At 39.8% G+C, this 13,545-nt stretch overlaps 1 long non-coding RNA gene across 1 annotated transcript; it reads left to right on the top strand.

Moving 5' to 3' along the window:
* Nucleotides 1–11,535: 11,535 nt before the first annotated feature.
* LOC308289873 lies at nt 11,536–12,841 on the top strand. The gene is made up of 2 exons (XR_013962274.1): nt 11,536–11,725; nt 12,679–12,841. It is a non-coding gene; the product is annotated as an uncharacterized lncRNA (long non-coding RNA).
* Nucleotides 12,842–13,545: the final 704 nt, after the last annotated feature.

The following is a 13,545-nucleotide window of genomic DNA, read 5'->3' on the forward strand; positions in this document are numbered from 1 at the left end:
AGCACTTTGTAACCTGGTTTTGAAAGGTGCTATATAAATAAAGATTTATTATTATTATTATTATTATTATTATGTGGCCTCTAGTGGCTTCAATAGCGAGCCCACACTGTTTCGTAGGAACAGTATTTCTAGTTTTAGTTGTTTCTCATAAGCTCGCAACCCTCCTTGCCCATCGGCCCCCACCTTTGCGCTTAGGTTCACCGGGAAATACTCGGTCGCAGAGTTTATAGCTGTTCTCTGCCATTTATTTAGCTCCCACTTTTTTCTTCTGTTTTGTTGACAGTTAGGGAGCTTAGTATTGTTTACCATTTGATTGTGGATTTTTATTATCCTTTTGGCCTTGAATAACTAAAACAGCCCTTTCTCTTAATTTTGGGTTCAGTTTTTTGCAAATGTGTTTCTTCATGTGTTCCCAGTTAGACAGTAAATACAGGCTACAGTAGGTCACATAATATCAACATAATATCGATACAATTAATATTGTTGCAACATTTTTCACGGTAATCAATAACATATATGCTGTCATATGGGGACTGCCCATAAGTCCAAAATCTCATTAGTCCTACATCTCGTCAGTCCGAATTTAGTTAGGGTTAGGTTTTAGGGTTAGGTTTAGCCATAGTTTTACGTTAGGGTTTGGGTTAGGTTTAGGCATAGTTTTACTGAGGTTAGGGTTATGTTTAGGTTAAGGCATAGTATTTTTCACCAGGTTAACATCACCAGATTCTGACTAATGGGATGTAGGAACAATGAGATGTGGGACCAATGCCATGGCACCCTGTCATATAAGGACATTCTTACAGACTATACTGTATGTGCGTGAGACATTAGACGTTTGCACAGGACCTAAACTAGTGAAAATAGATCTACAAGCGCACAACGTGCAGCTTCACACCTCTTTGCGAGCTTGTAGATTGGCTATTTTTACTACTTAATCATTTGTTGTGATTTTCTTATTTTAAAATGCATACAATTATTGTAAAATAATGTATTTAAAAGAAATGTAGGCCTATGCAAGAAAAATATTTTGAATGGAGTCGTGACCCATAAAGGTGATGTTAAAGGCTGTTACTCAGTTTACACAGTGTGCTTTGGTTTCAAAGCGACAAACATTGGCCCTTAGTGCCTTTAACTAGACAATTTAATGTGTTATGTTCATGTGATAACAGGAGTAATTGAAACATCAAGCTTTAAATACCAACATAAATGTAATGTTGTGTATTTGTAGGTTAAAGCAGGACAGACACTCTCAGATCATGGACACAGATGATCTGAACAAACACTGAAACAAACTAGACACAGGTGGACCTCAAGGACCATCATCCCATGGGAGTGGCTGAACTAAAACAAGACAGGTGGAAATAATTCTACTCTGCCATCCACATCCACTTGAATTTTGCTAATCTTTGAATATATCCACAAGTTTCCCCGGGAGTTTACTGGAGACTATCAGGACCAAACTTCCGGGTTTAACAGCAGACATACAAGCTCACGTCGCGTCGCAGATGCAACCCGTTGTGAGCTTGTAAATCGGCGGCGGAAGCTCGGTGCAGACGTCTGCGCAATGCACTATGGGTCGTTGGAAACTCGTGGATATTTTTCAAAGCAAACTTTTGTCACTCAAATCTCTGCTTCTGGAGGTCCCTATACCAACATATTTTGAAATGGGGGTCTGTGGCCAAATACATGTAATGTTTGGGGTCCAATGACATAGGAACCAATGACATATATACATGTTTTTCAAAAACTTTAGAAGGATTTAGTAGACATTTAGAGAATCGAGTCAAAAATATTCCATGACTTTATTCAAAACTTTTCAAAAATAGCAGATATACAAGCTTGCCGCGCGGCAACTTGACACTTTATTTTATTTTATTTCATTTGTTTTATTTTCTGCTTTATTGTACTTTTTCTGTTAAGCACTTGTGCTTCATTTCTGACATGTTGAGCTGCATTTTATGTTATGAAAGATGCTATACAAATAATGTAGGCCTATATAGGGGAGTGGCTCTTTACTTTTTCAGGCCGTATAATCATATCAATAATCAATAATCATTACAACTCCCCAGAAATAATCACATTTGATTTGAGGCATTACATAAAGTTGGGACTCTTCCACAGATAATCGACAAGCTTGTGAGCTTTAGTGTTGGTTTAAACTAATGTTCCATTCACCCCCCTCCCCTTTTGTCTTTCCCTTCCTTGGTTTCAAAATGTTTTAACAAAAATAAATAAAAAGAAAAACCCAAAACAACGATTGAGATCAACTTGATATCAATGAAATAAGTTGTCAGTAATCAGCAGTGTAGTGTTCCTGCATGCATCTATTGTGCGAGGCAATGGATACAGTAAGAAAGTGAAACAAATAAGGTGTAGTGGAGCCATGCAGCTGCTTGATGGCTGGGGACAGAAAGAGCTTTGCTAGGATTTGCTAGAAGCAACCTTTGACAGAGAGGAGGGACAGAAAGCCTCAGCCTGGCAATGGTGTGAAGCATTGGAGAGAGAGTCAGAAAATAAGGCATGTTACAAGGGGAGACTATATAGGGAGCGGTCATACCACTATGAGCAAAAAAAGCGGGTGAAGACGAAGACTACCTATTTAAAGACACTTGACACTAACATTAACTGCAACCTAACCCATGCAAGAACCTCCCCTTGGTGTAGAGAGACTTGGTGCAGTCCAATTGCCTCCCATCAGCTGTTATTTCAACAGGTTTTGTGTGGTTTATCTGTGTTTGTTTGCCTGTATGTATAATGTAATACTGAAAATAAATATAAACAGAATAAATAAACCAAAAAGAAAAGTCGCCCTACAGTATATTAGACTAGGCAGGATTTCCGAAAATGTGCTTAATTAAAGCGCTGAAGGCAAATCGTGTTAGTTTATGGCATACATGTTTTCTAGGGGTATTAAGGTGCACTGAATCCATATCTGCTGTATGCCAAACTCAAAAATGTCCGCTAAGCCTTCAAAATTGACAATTTAAAGATGGCGGCAGACAAGGTAAACTTGATTAAAAAAAAAAAAAAAAAAAAAAAAAGGTTTTCATACATGGGGGAATCCAATTAAATATTCCGATTTGAAATCATGTGTGAAGAAACGGCTTAAAACTATATATATATATATATAATATACTGCGAGAATTGTCATAATGGTGAATCTTTCCAACCAACTTTATCCCATAACTTATATGTTCCAATAATTATGTACAAAATGTGTCATTATTTATAGGTAACCAACTCCATAATACTTGAGAAGAAACTGCTTAAAATGCATATTGCAAGCCTGTGGTATAAACTGATGGCCGAACTCAAGCATCAGCCACAAACACCCTAGTCAGGTTGCTTAGGGCCAGATTTTAGAAAAATGTTCATGCTCTCATCACCAAGTTTAATTTTGGTTCTAGGTTCTCGCACGACCAGCAGGCCCAGACACGCTCCGTCATTTTCCACCTAACCCACACCTCCGTCACGCCGGAGGACAAGCACCAAACCAAGGCAGGCTCCGGGCAAACCGAGACCAATGCATGCAACCCCCAAACCCACCAAATAATAGCTGGGGAAAATCTGGTCAAAAATCATCAATTTTGTGCACTTGGTGCAAAGTTTTAGATTTTTGGTATGGTGTTAGATATGGGTATAATGTTTTCAAAAACCCCAAATAATTGATAAAAGAGATTTTTCAATGGATTCTGTTACTATTGGGTATGATAAACAACATACTAAAAAATCTGGAAAAAATAACTACCGGAAAGGCACCATTTTCAAGATGGCATCCACGATGGCTGCCGGGAGCTAAAAATACCTATTTAATGTGTAAAAATTCATATAAAATATGCACTTGGTAAGTAGCTTTTAAATTTTGACATGGTGTTAGGTATGGGTATAAGGTTTTCAAAAACTATCGCAAACAAGTTGGGCTCACCCCCTAGTGGTCTACAATATACTGACCTAAATAATATTTGATTCATTGCAAACAGACCACTAGGGGGCGAGCCCAACTTGTTTGCGATGGTTTTTGAAAACCTTATACCCATACCTAACACCATACCAAAAATCAAAAACTCTTCACCAAGTGCAGATTTATTATGAATTTTTACACGTTAAAACCCAGTTTATAGGCATTTTCAGCTCCCGGCAGCCATCGTGGACACCATCTTGAAAATGGTACCTTTCCGGTAGATATTTTTTCCAGATTTTTTAGTATGTTGTTTATCATACCCAATAGTAACAGAATCCATTGAAAAATCTCTTTCATCAATTATTTGGGGTTTGAACCATATACTGATGTATCGAATATTTGATTCATTGCAAACAGACCACTAGGGGGCGAGCCCAATTTGTTTGCGATGGTTTTTGAAAACCTTATACCCATACCTAACACCATACCAAAAATCAAAAACTTTGCACCAAGTGCACAAACTTTACCAGATTTCCCCCAGCTATAAGGCCAAGGCGCGCAAAGCCCAAACCAATCAAATAACCAAGGCCAAGATGGGCAATTTAACCAAGGCCAAGACGGGTGAGATAACCACGGCCAAGACGGGCAATATTTATTTTGCCTTAGCTTCTCTCTGAGCGGTGCTGGAACCCGCCTGGGAGCATGAATGACTGGCTGTGCATCATATTTTAGTTGGATCTTGTAGGTGTATGGTAAGACACCAAACCCTCTGAATACATCTGTATACTGCTCCACAGTTGTCTCAACATTGTTTTGTGCATTTGTCTTGATGCTATACAGCCTCTTGACTAGACCCAATTTTTCACATGCATCATCTCCCAACAGTGAATGCCTGTGAATTCTGATGTTTGTGCATCATCTTTTAGTTGGATCTTGTAGGTGTATGTGTAGCACCCAGCCATGAACCAGCGACAACAGCCCTGCTAATCGGGCTCAGCCCTATTAGCACGACTGGTTGTGCGTTGGACTGGCGAGTGGGAGTCCCGGGTTCAATCTCCGCTTCCGCGTATCACTACATCTGGCGTTGTCGGCAGGATGAGGAGCGTGATGTCCTCGCGTGAGGGAACAGTGCCACGTCGTGTGCGGCGGTCCGCGGCGTGATGTGTGAAGCGTGAGGGCGCGCTCCAAAAGACCAGGGGGGTGAATGTAGCACCCAGCCATGAACCAGCGACAACAGCCCTGCTAATCGGGCTCAGCCCTAATAGCACGACTGGTTGTGCGTTGGACTGGCGAGTGGGAGTCTCGGGTTCAATCCCCGCTTCCGCGTATCACTACATATGGTAAGACACCAAACCCTCTGAATACATCTGTATACTGCTCCACTATTGTCTCAACATTGTTTTGTGCATTTGTCTTGATGCTATACACAGGCGCGTCACCACCATTCATTGTGAGTACGACGGGACACCCCCACTTTCATAAAAACGTAATCTCATCCCCCCCACTTTTTTTGCCGGCCGGGTGTTTTTTTTTTTTTTTTTTCTCCCCTGCGCTGCAAGCTGGCTCTCAACAACACAAACGTAACCTCTCAGTGGCATGTAGGGGCTATTTGGCTACTATTTTCCAGGACAATTTCAAAATAAACATGTTGAATGATCCGATTGTATAGATGAAAAAAATAAAATAAAGACTCTTGTTTTGAAATGCGCTTCTGTGCAGAGAGGAAATGGCTTTCATAGGACGCCCCTTTAACGGTCGTCCACTCTGTCGTCAGTGCGTATGCGTCATGATGGACTCGTGGTAAAATTAACAACACAGGCATAAAGGAATATAAACAGAACACCAAGACAAGACCATGTAGGCTATAAAGGCATTAAACATCGTCCTGCTCGTCTCATCGTCACTCAGTCAGCAATTGGTGAGTGGAGTCGTGGCTATATTAGAGTTGGAGTAATGATGGATGCTATGCTGCTAGCTAACACTGTTTTGGCTAGCGTTGTGGACACATTGTATGGGTCTTGAAAATAGCCGATCTAGAAGTTCACAACGCAGCGCGAAGCGACTCGTTGTGAGCTTGTAGACCGGCTATTTTCACTTCTACTTGTTTGGGTTTAGTTTCTCTTGGTTCACGGGCTAAAACGTTTGGGAACCATCGTGCTTGCTGTAGTAGACAGTGGTGTAAAATTAAGTAGATTAACTGAAAAGCTTTTGGAACTGAATGATGATATGATACTGGTGTTGTCTGTCTGTTGGAGTGTTGGTACCAAGAATTCCATCTACTATAACTATAGACTATCTTGTTGGCTGGTGCATGTGGAGAGAGGCAAAGGGAAAGTGTAGTGTGCCGTTCCAGATTGTTTAGCAAAAAAATTAACCGCGGAAACCCGAATAAAACGCAATCAAAACCGCGAAAACCCGCCAATTTTCGCAGCCCGCGCGAAACGTGAACGCGCGCTTCGCGCAAGTGCATGAGGGCACGGCTATGTCATCCCCCCCACTATATCACCATATTCCTGGCCATTCTATGGAGGCTGCCATTTTCCTTTTACAGAGGGCGCTGGAGCATTTTTCTTTGTGTGCTGCTTCATAAACATCTTTTCACTTCCTCTCAAGTAAGGAAGTGACATGGAATTGTCTGTTGCCAGATTTTGCCAAAGAAATAAGCCCAACAGAAGCAACTACAGTAGGCTATAATACTACTTTACATTCACATTTGAAAATAGCAGATCAGCAAGCTCACAATGTGTCACATTGCGACACATTGTGAGCTTGTATATTTGCTATTTAAAAAATATTGAGGGAGAAAAAAAATTGAATATTTTTGAAACATTTTAACAACATAAATCTGTGTGGAGGTCCCTGGCACCACATATTTTCAGATGGGGGTCTGCGACTGTGGACAAATATGTAATCTGGGGTTCTTGATATGAAAAGATTTGGGAACCACTGGTTTAAAAAATATTAGAAAGTAAGCCCAATAAGCAACTATTTTTTTAGAGACACAAATTGCTTATTATAAGCAGACATGGCAACCCAGGTACATTCAGAGCCCAGAGCCCAGAACGCCAACTACTGGCACTTTAATGCAAGGACAACAGGAAACCAAATGATGTTTTTCAGGCCAGCTTTTTCAGCCTCCGCCCCTTTCAGGATAAGCTGGCCTGAAAAACATTGGTTTCCTGTTGTCCGCCAGCTTAGGCTTTACACTGGGGTTTTTTGGTGTCTCTGCCTGGACCCGCCTCTAGACGCCTGACACCGCCTCAAAAATAAAACAGGGCTGAGCTTCCCTGTTTTATCAATGTCAGTCAATGTTTTTGGAGTTACTGTAGATTAAGGTCAAAATCAAATAAATACGCTTTTTTATCAGAAAAAAAGTAAAAGTGCAAAAGTGCACGCCCCTGAATGCGACCATGTTGTTGTCCTGACAACTACCAATCAGACACGACCATCCCTCCAGGCTATGGGGTCAATTTCAATTCAATTCAAAGGAGCTTTATTTGCATGAGAAAACATACGTTTACATTGCTCTCCAGTGGTGATTGTGACATCAGGTAACACAGTCTATTTGGAATAGTTTTAACCACATTAAACCTGTCCTGGAGTCACTAATTATGATCATCATAGTTAAATAATGTTAATAATGTTCATTTAGTTGAACATTATACAATTCCATGGCCCCAAATAAATAGCCTATTAATGAAAATGTATGACTTGAGTCTATGAATTGAGTACAAAATGACCCCAATGTAAACAAGCCATAGTGCCTTCTTGGGTTTAAATCCTATTAGAAAACCTTGTATCTGAACTGTACTGTCCTGTGCTGTGTTTTTCCTATGCAAGTATCTAATAAATTACTTAGGCTAACTAGCCTACCACTATAACATTCTTTAAACATGATTTTAATAAAGTATTCAATAAACTAACTATCACTATATATTCTTCAAAACATGACTTGTAGTCATGAAGCACGGACGGAGGCGAAATGCCATCAAATAGTGGTCCGTGACGGTGGCTCAAATGCAAACGGTTAGAAACCGTTGCATTATAGTACTGTTACCAGCCGACAGCAGGGGGCAGCAACACACCAACTGGCGTTCAAGACAAAGTGGTCAGAAGAACAACATTACCCACAATGCAGTAGCGAAAACAACATGGCGATTGACTGTAGTTGACGTTTTAAAACATCATAGATTTATATCAAAGTAAAATACAAATAAACTAAAACGTGTCGTTTCAGAACAGTGTCGTCGTTAAGCAGCAGGAGGACGTTTATCAGCAGCTCAACCACTGAAACACAGCAGGTAAAGATGAACTAGTTCACGTTGTGTTTCATCTATTTCTTCACTGAAGATTAATGTCTTGTTTAATCTCTTTGTCTTTATTAACTTATCATTTAAGTTGGAAGATAAATCTAATTACTCTTAGCTGCTAGCTTGTTATAAAGACAAGTGATAGTAAACACAAACAACAATAGCTCCATATCAGCAGCAGTAAAGACATTTTTATATAGCCTACATTGTTTTGTTGCATGTTGTTGTTTACGTCACAGCATTGCAGTGATTAATATATTCATATACTGTAATTATGAATCTCCATCTCCATATACTGTAATGATTCATCTATAATCTCCATATAGCCTACTGTAATGATAAATCCATATACTGTAAGGATTAATCTATAATCTCCATATAAGCCTACTGTAATTTAAACAACTGGAGGTGCAATTAACAAGGTAGCTTGTAAACGAGTAGGATATTTACTTTGTCCACCATAATGTTAATTTGAATTGATTGTCAAGAGAAGTTAGAGCTCCTGTCATGTCATGCTTAATGTGTCAGCAGGCTTAGAATGATCCATCCATGTTTTGTTTTTTTTTAATTATTATTATTATTATATTTTTTTGGGGGGGATTATATTGTGTTCATGGTTAAATCACAATTTTACATCAGGGTTAAACGAATGGCTGAAACAGTTTTGTACAAGATTATACCTTGCACAAGAAAACAGACATTAACTGTATATATAGTTGTCTGGAGTGTTTACACAAACCAGAGATGATGCACTCAACAACCTGAACGATAACACTGCAAGAACCATGTTGTACTTGGTTCTTCCAGTACAACATGCTTGAACTCTTCCTGTTCAATGTAAAAGTTGTAATAAACACTGATCTAGCTCAGTGGTTCTCTTCCTGTGGGTCGGGACCCCCAGGGGGGTCCCCAAATGATTAACTTCATGTGCAATGTTGTTTTCTCACTAAACAGAAAACAAACCAACATAAAGTTTAAGTGTATAGAGGGTATCTGCACATTTCTAAAGTGACAATTTAAGGACTTTTTAATACCTCTGATTCTAAAATGACAAATTTGCCGAAATTGTTAAATATTAGAGGCAGAAATACATTTTCAGGGCGTTGTGAGCTTGTAGATCTGCTATTTTCACAATAGAACCGTGATATACAAAATGTAATGCCTCAACTCTTAGTGCTCATCAGGGTGGGACTGGGGTCGCGGCCTGAATAGGTTGAGAACCACTGATCTAGCTCACAGATTTTGATGCTATACGTTCTGCTGGGGGACCCCCGGGATTACAAGTCAGGTGGGCACTAGGGGCATCTGGGCACAATATGTTTGGGATGACTGGGCTTCTGGACATCTGGGCACCTGAACGAGTGGACACTTAGGGTTGGAGACATCTGGACATGTGTCCACCTTTATTTACTGGTAGGTGGTCTTGTAGGAGGAGGTGTAGGGACTGGGTCAGGTGGGTGCTGCTAAGGTGCCAACGAGGTATACTTAATGAACTGGTGGATGTGTCCGCATAAAAATAACACTTTAACACTTGATAAGAATAATAAAATATTATTGTTCAATTGCTTCATTTCAGAGCAGTGTGTGCAGTCCAGACTGCAGGTGAAGATGAACTCTCCAGACTCAGCCAGGGACATTTCTATTAAACAGGAGGAACCTGAAGACATTTCTATTAAACAGGAGGAACCTGAAGACATTTCTATTAAACAGGAGGAACCTGAACACCACCCACATCTCAGTAAGTTTCATGTGCTCTCCTTTCCTTCATATCTGTCTGTCACAATATTTGTCTCAATACAATAACCACGCAAACAAGCCAAACATGTCAGGTAAATGTTTTTATGGCGTGGCTCTGTAGTAGAAGAGACATCTAGAATAATAATAATAGTAATGGATTGCATTTTTATAGCTCTTTTCTAAGCAAGTTGCAAACTTAACGTGCTTTACATTCATACATTGGGGAGTGAAGCGGCGAACAGTCAACGCCAGCGTCCTCACTTCCCACATTCACACACCAACTGGAGAGCTAACACCATTGGAGGCAAAGCAGACATGTTGATTTGAAGCGCCGACCCACAGATCAATGGCCAATTTGGTGTAGAGAAATAAATACAGCGTCAAACCCAGTCAACTACGTATTAGTTCACTAAGTATAGAGGGTTAGTGTACTACTTTGTATAGAGGGCAGTGTTCATTTTCTTGAGGGCAGTGTTAATTTTGTTGACTAAGACTAAAAGCCTCCACACACACTGAGATGTCGCCTACAATCCGATGTTATAATTATTTCATCGGATCGTATGAGCACACATACTACACGATCCTCAGTCTTGAAGATTATTGGGTCGTGTGTCCCGCTGTGCGAGAGACGCGCGACAGGCCCGTACACACAACAAGACCTCTCCCCCGACTCCCCTGTGGTGAAATCTGGTGCGAGACAAAAAAAATATGCCTCCCTCAAAGCGCAACCTACGCAGCGCTGAAGAGCAGCGGCTATGTAGAGATGGGATTTATGGTTCTTTGAAGTGAGCCAGAACTCTGGGATCCGTTCCTTTCAAAGAGCCGTTCAAAATACTGGCTCATTTGAGTTACTAGTTACTGTAGATTCTGAATTACAAATAACTTCAACCCTATATACATTTATTTCTGACATACATAGGTACATACCTGCCATTTGAAAATAGCCGATCTACAAGCTCACAATGTGTCACGTTGCCAGTTGCCACACATTGTGAGATTTATTTTCAAATGATTTTTCTACATTTTATTCAACAGGACATTCTGCATAATTAATACTTTCTACTATTGGTACTTTGTACTTTAAGTACATTTTGATAGAAATACTTTTGTACTTTTACTCAAGTATATTAACATTCCAAACTTCTACTTGTGGCTGAGTATTTCCACATTGATTGCAGTATTGATATTTTCTACTTAAAGGAGTGGTTCGCCGGTTTTCAACCAAGTCTGTGTTCTTTTAGTCAACTACGTTCATGCTAAAACGCGTCTATTTCCTTACATTACTGTTCTGTGGACAGTAGGGGGCCTTCCTACCACGTACGTCATAGACTGATTCGGCCAATGAAACGCCTGGCTATGACGTACGTGGTGGGAGGCCGTTGTAGCTGCAGAAACTACAGTAGGATTTGACCCGGTGTGGTTGCCGTAGCGTGAACGCTAGTTAGCAACAACAGTATGGTTGTTTACTTGTTTCAGACATGTTTTCTACTGACATAGGGACTTGCTGGCAGAATCTTCGGTAGAACTACTTTTTATATGAACTGGAGTAGGCTATGCATTACATTAGAATGAAGGAAAAAAAAAAAAAGCAGCGACGTGAACCAGAGAGAAAAGACGAGGCGTCTCTCTGCCAGCTGGGACTCCACTAAGCTAACATCATACACACTGTCGTAGGACCATTCTCTGCACCCAAGTTATTCTGCCCGTTTGTTGTGACTACTGCTCCATGCTGCTAGGATCCCCAAGTTGAACTGGAAGAGACAACCGAGACCCAATGGTATGTTTCATTCATGTATAACTTATTTGTGTATGTGAGTGTCATCATCAATGTGTCCTGGCATGCACATTCCTATATTAATCCCAATTACAGAATGTAAAGTCTGTAGGCCTAAGTTTACTTTAAAATATGTATGATGGCATTGATTTTACTATGTATTTCACATTAGGAGTCCACTAGTACAGTGGCTCTCAAAACTTTTATTTTCCAGTACCTCCTATGGGTCTATTTGGTCCCATTTGTACACTCTGACAGAGATGGAAAAAGGACTAAGATACTTGAGTAAAAGTAGGCTATCAATACTGCAATATAGAAAACGTTCTGTAAGAAGTAAAAGTACTAAAGTATTGGCATCAAAATATACTTTAAAAGTACAAATGTTTGAAAATGGCAGATCCACAAACTCATAACACATCGCATCAACACATTGTGAGCTTGTAGATCGTCTGTTTTCAAATAGCCTGGATATAAAATAGGGCTAAAGTTGATTAATTAGGTTTTTATAATATAATCATTTATGTGCAAAGTAACTCAAGTTTTCAAATGATTGTAATGGTGTACAAGTACTATATTTGGATTCGAGCTCGAGTCACTGGCACACTGGCAGAAGTGAGACAGGATTTTTATTTCAAATATATATTTTAAACATGGTAAATTAAATTAAGTCACCTAATTTGCAGCAAATGACATCCTGAGTCTGGGAGATAAGTGACTTATTGCTCAGAGTCTAATGATTGTTATGTCCTTCCAATCAAAATGTCCACACTTATGATGGCTTGTCATTAAAATTCATGTTGACATGGCACACTATCTAAAAAAATAAAACCATGGCACTTTTCATTTGTAAAAGGTTGCAGACCCTGATGTACACGATAAGCTGCCATGGCGATGAACCCTTTGTGTGTGACAAAGACAATGCAACATGTTACAGTATTTTCTTCTTCTCACTGCAGGCACTGCGGTATCGTTTGGAGTGTCCTGGAGAGTCGTCGCAAGTGGAGAGTCGACGTCTTCTTACCCTGGCATCATTATATTGTATTATACATAACAAATGCATAGAGATGTGAACATTTCTATGATCCTTGTCATAATAGATAATAAAATAGATTCAATACATTTGATTTTCCTTCTTTTCTGTTTTTACTTGTAAGAAATATAATGTACACAGTAAGGAGTGCTGTGTGAACCTGTGTGAATTTGTAACACAGTAAACACAGTACAATGTAACAAACACAGTGGCAAGTACTTCTGTTTCAGAGCATTACTGTAGTCCAGTGGTTCTCAACCTTTGAGTCTGGGAGTTTGAGCTTGTAGATCGGCTAGTTTCACAATATTTATCTGTGGAATGGAATCGAGCAGAATTAAATGCCTCAACTCCTACGGTCTAAGTGCTTATCAGGGTGGGGGGTCCCCAGTTCAAATATGATTATGTTGCAGGGACGCCAGAGTAAGAACCACTGCTCTACTCCAGCAAATAATATATTACCGGTAAATACATATTTTCATGACAGATTGCAAGGATGAAACCAAAAAGCTCATGTTATATATTGTTTTTATTCACAACCTGATACTTCGTTGCCTGCTGTATGCCTTTTTAGTGTGTAGTCCACCTGAAATTGAAACCGTTATTCTAATAGTTTGTGCTGTAGCCAATACTGAAAATGGGTTGAGCAGCGCACACTCTCGACCAGAGCTAGGACATGGTTGTCCCGGATGTTTTAGGGTTCTGACATGTTCCCTGTGTTAGCTGATCTAATTTAGAAATTTAGCAGACACTTATATCTGCAGAATGGCAGCACGATTCTTGTAAATGATTATTT

The sequence above is a fragment of the Nannobrachium achirus genome, assembly GCF_963921795.1.
Source record: "Nannobrachium achirus genome assembly, chromosome: 8".
NCBI lineage: Eukaryota > Metazoa > Chordata > Actinopteri > Myctophiformes > Myctophidae > Nannobrachium > Nannobrachium achirus.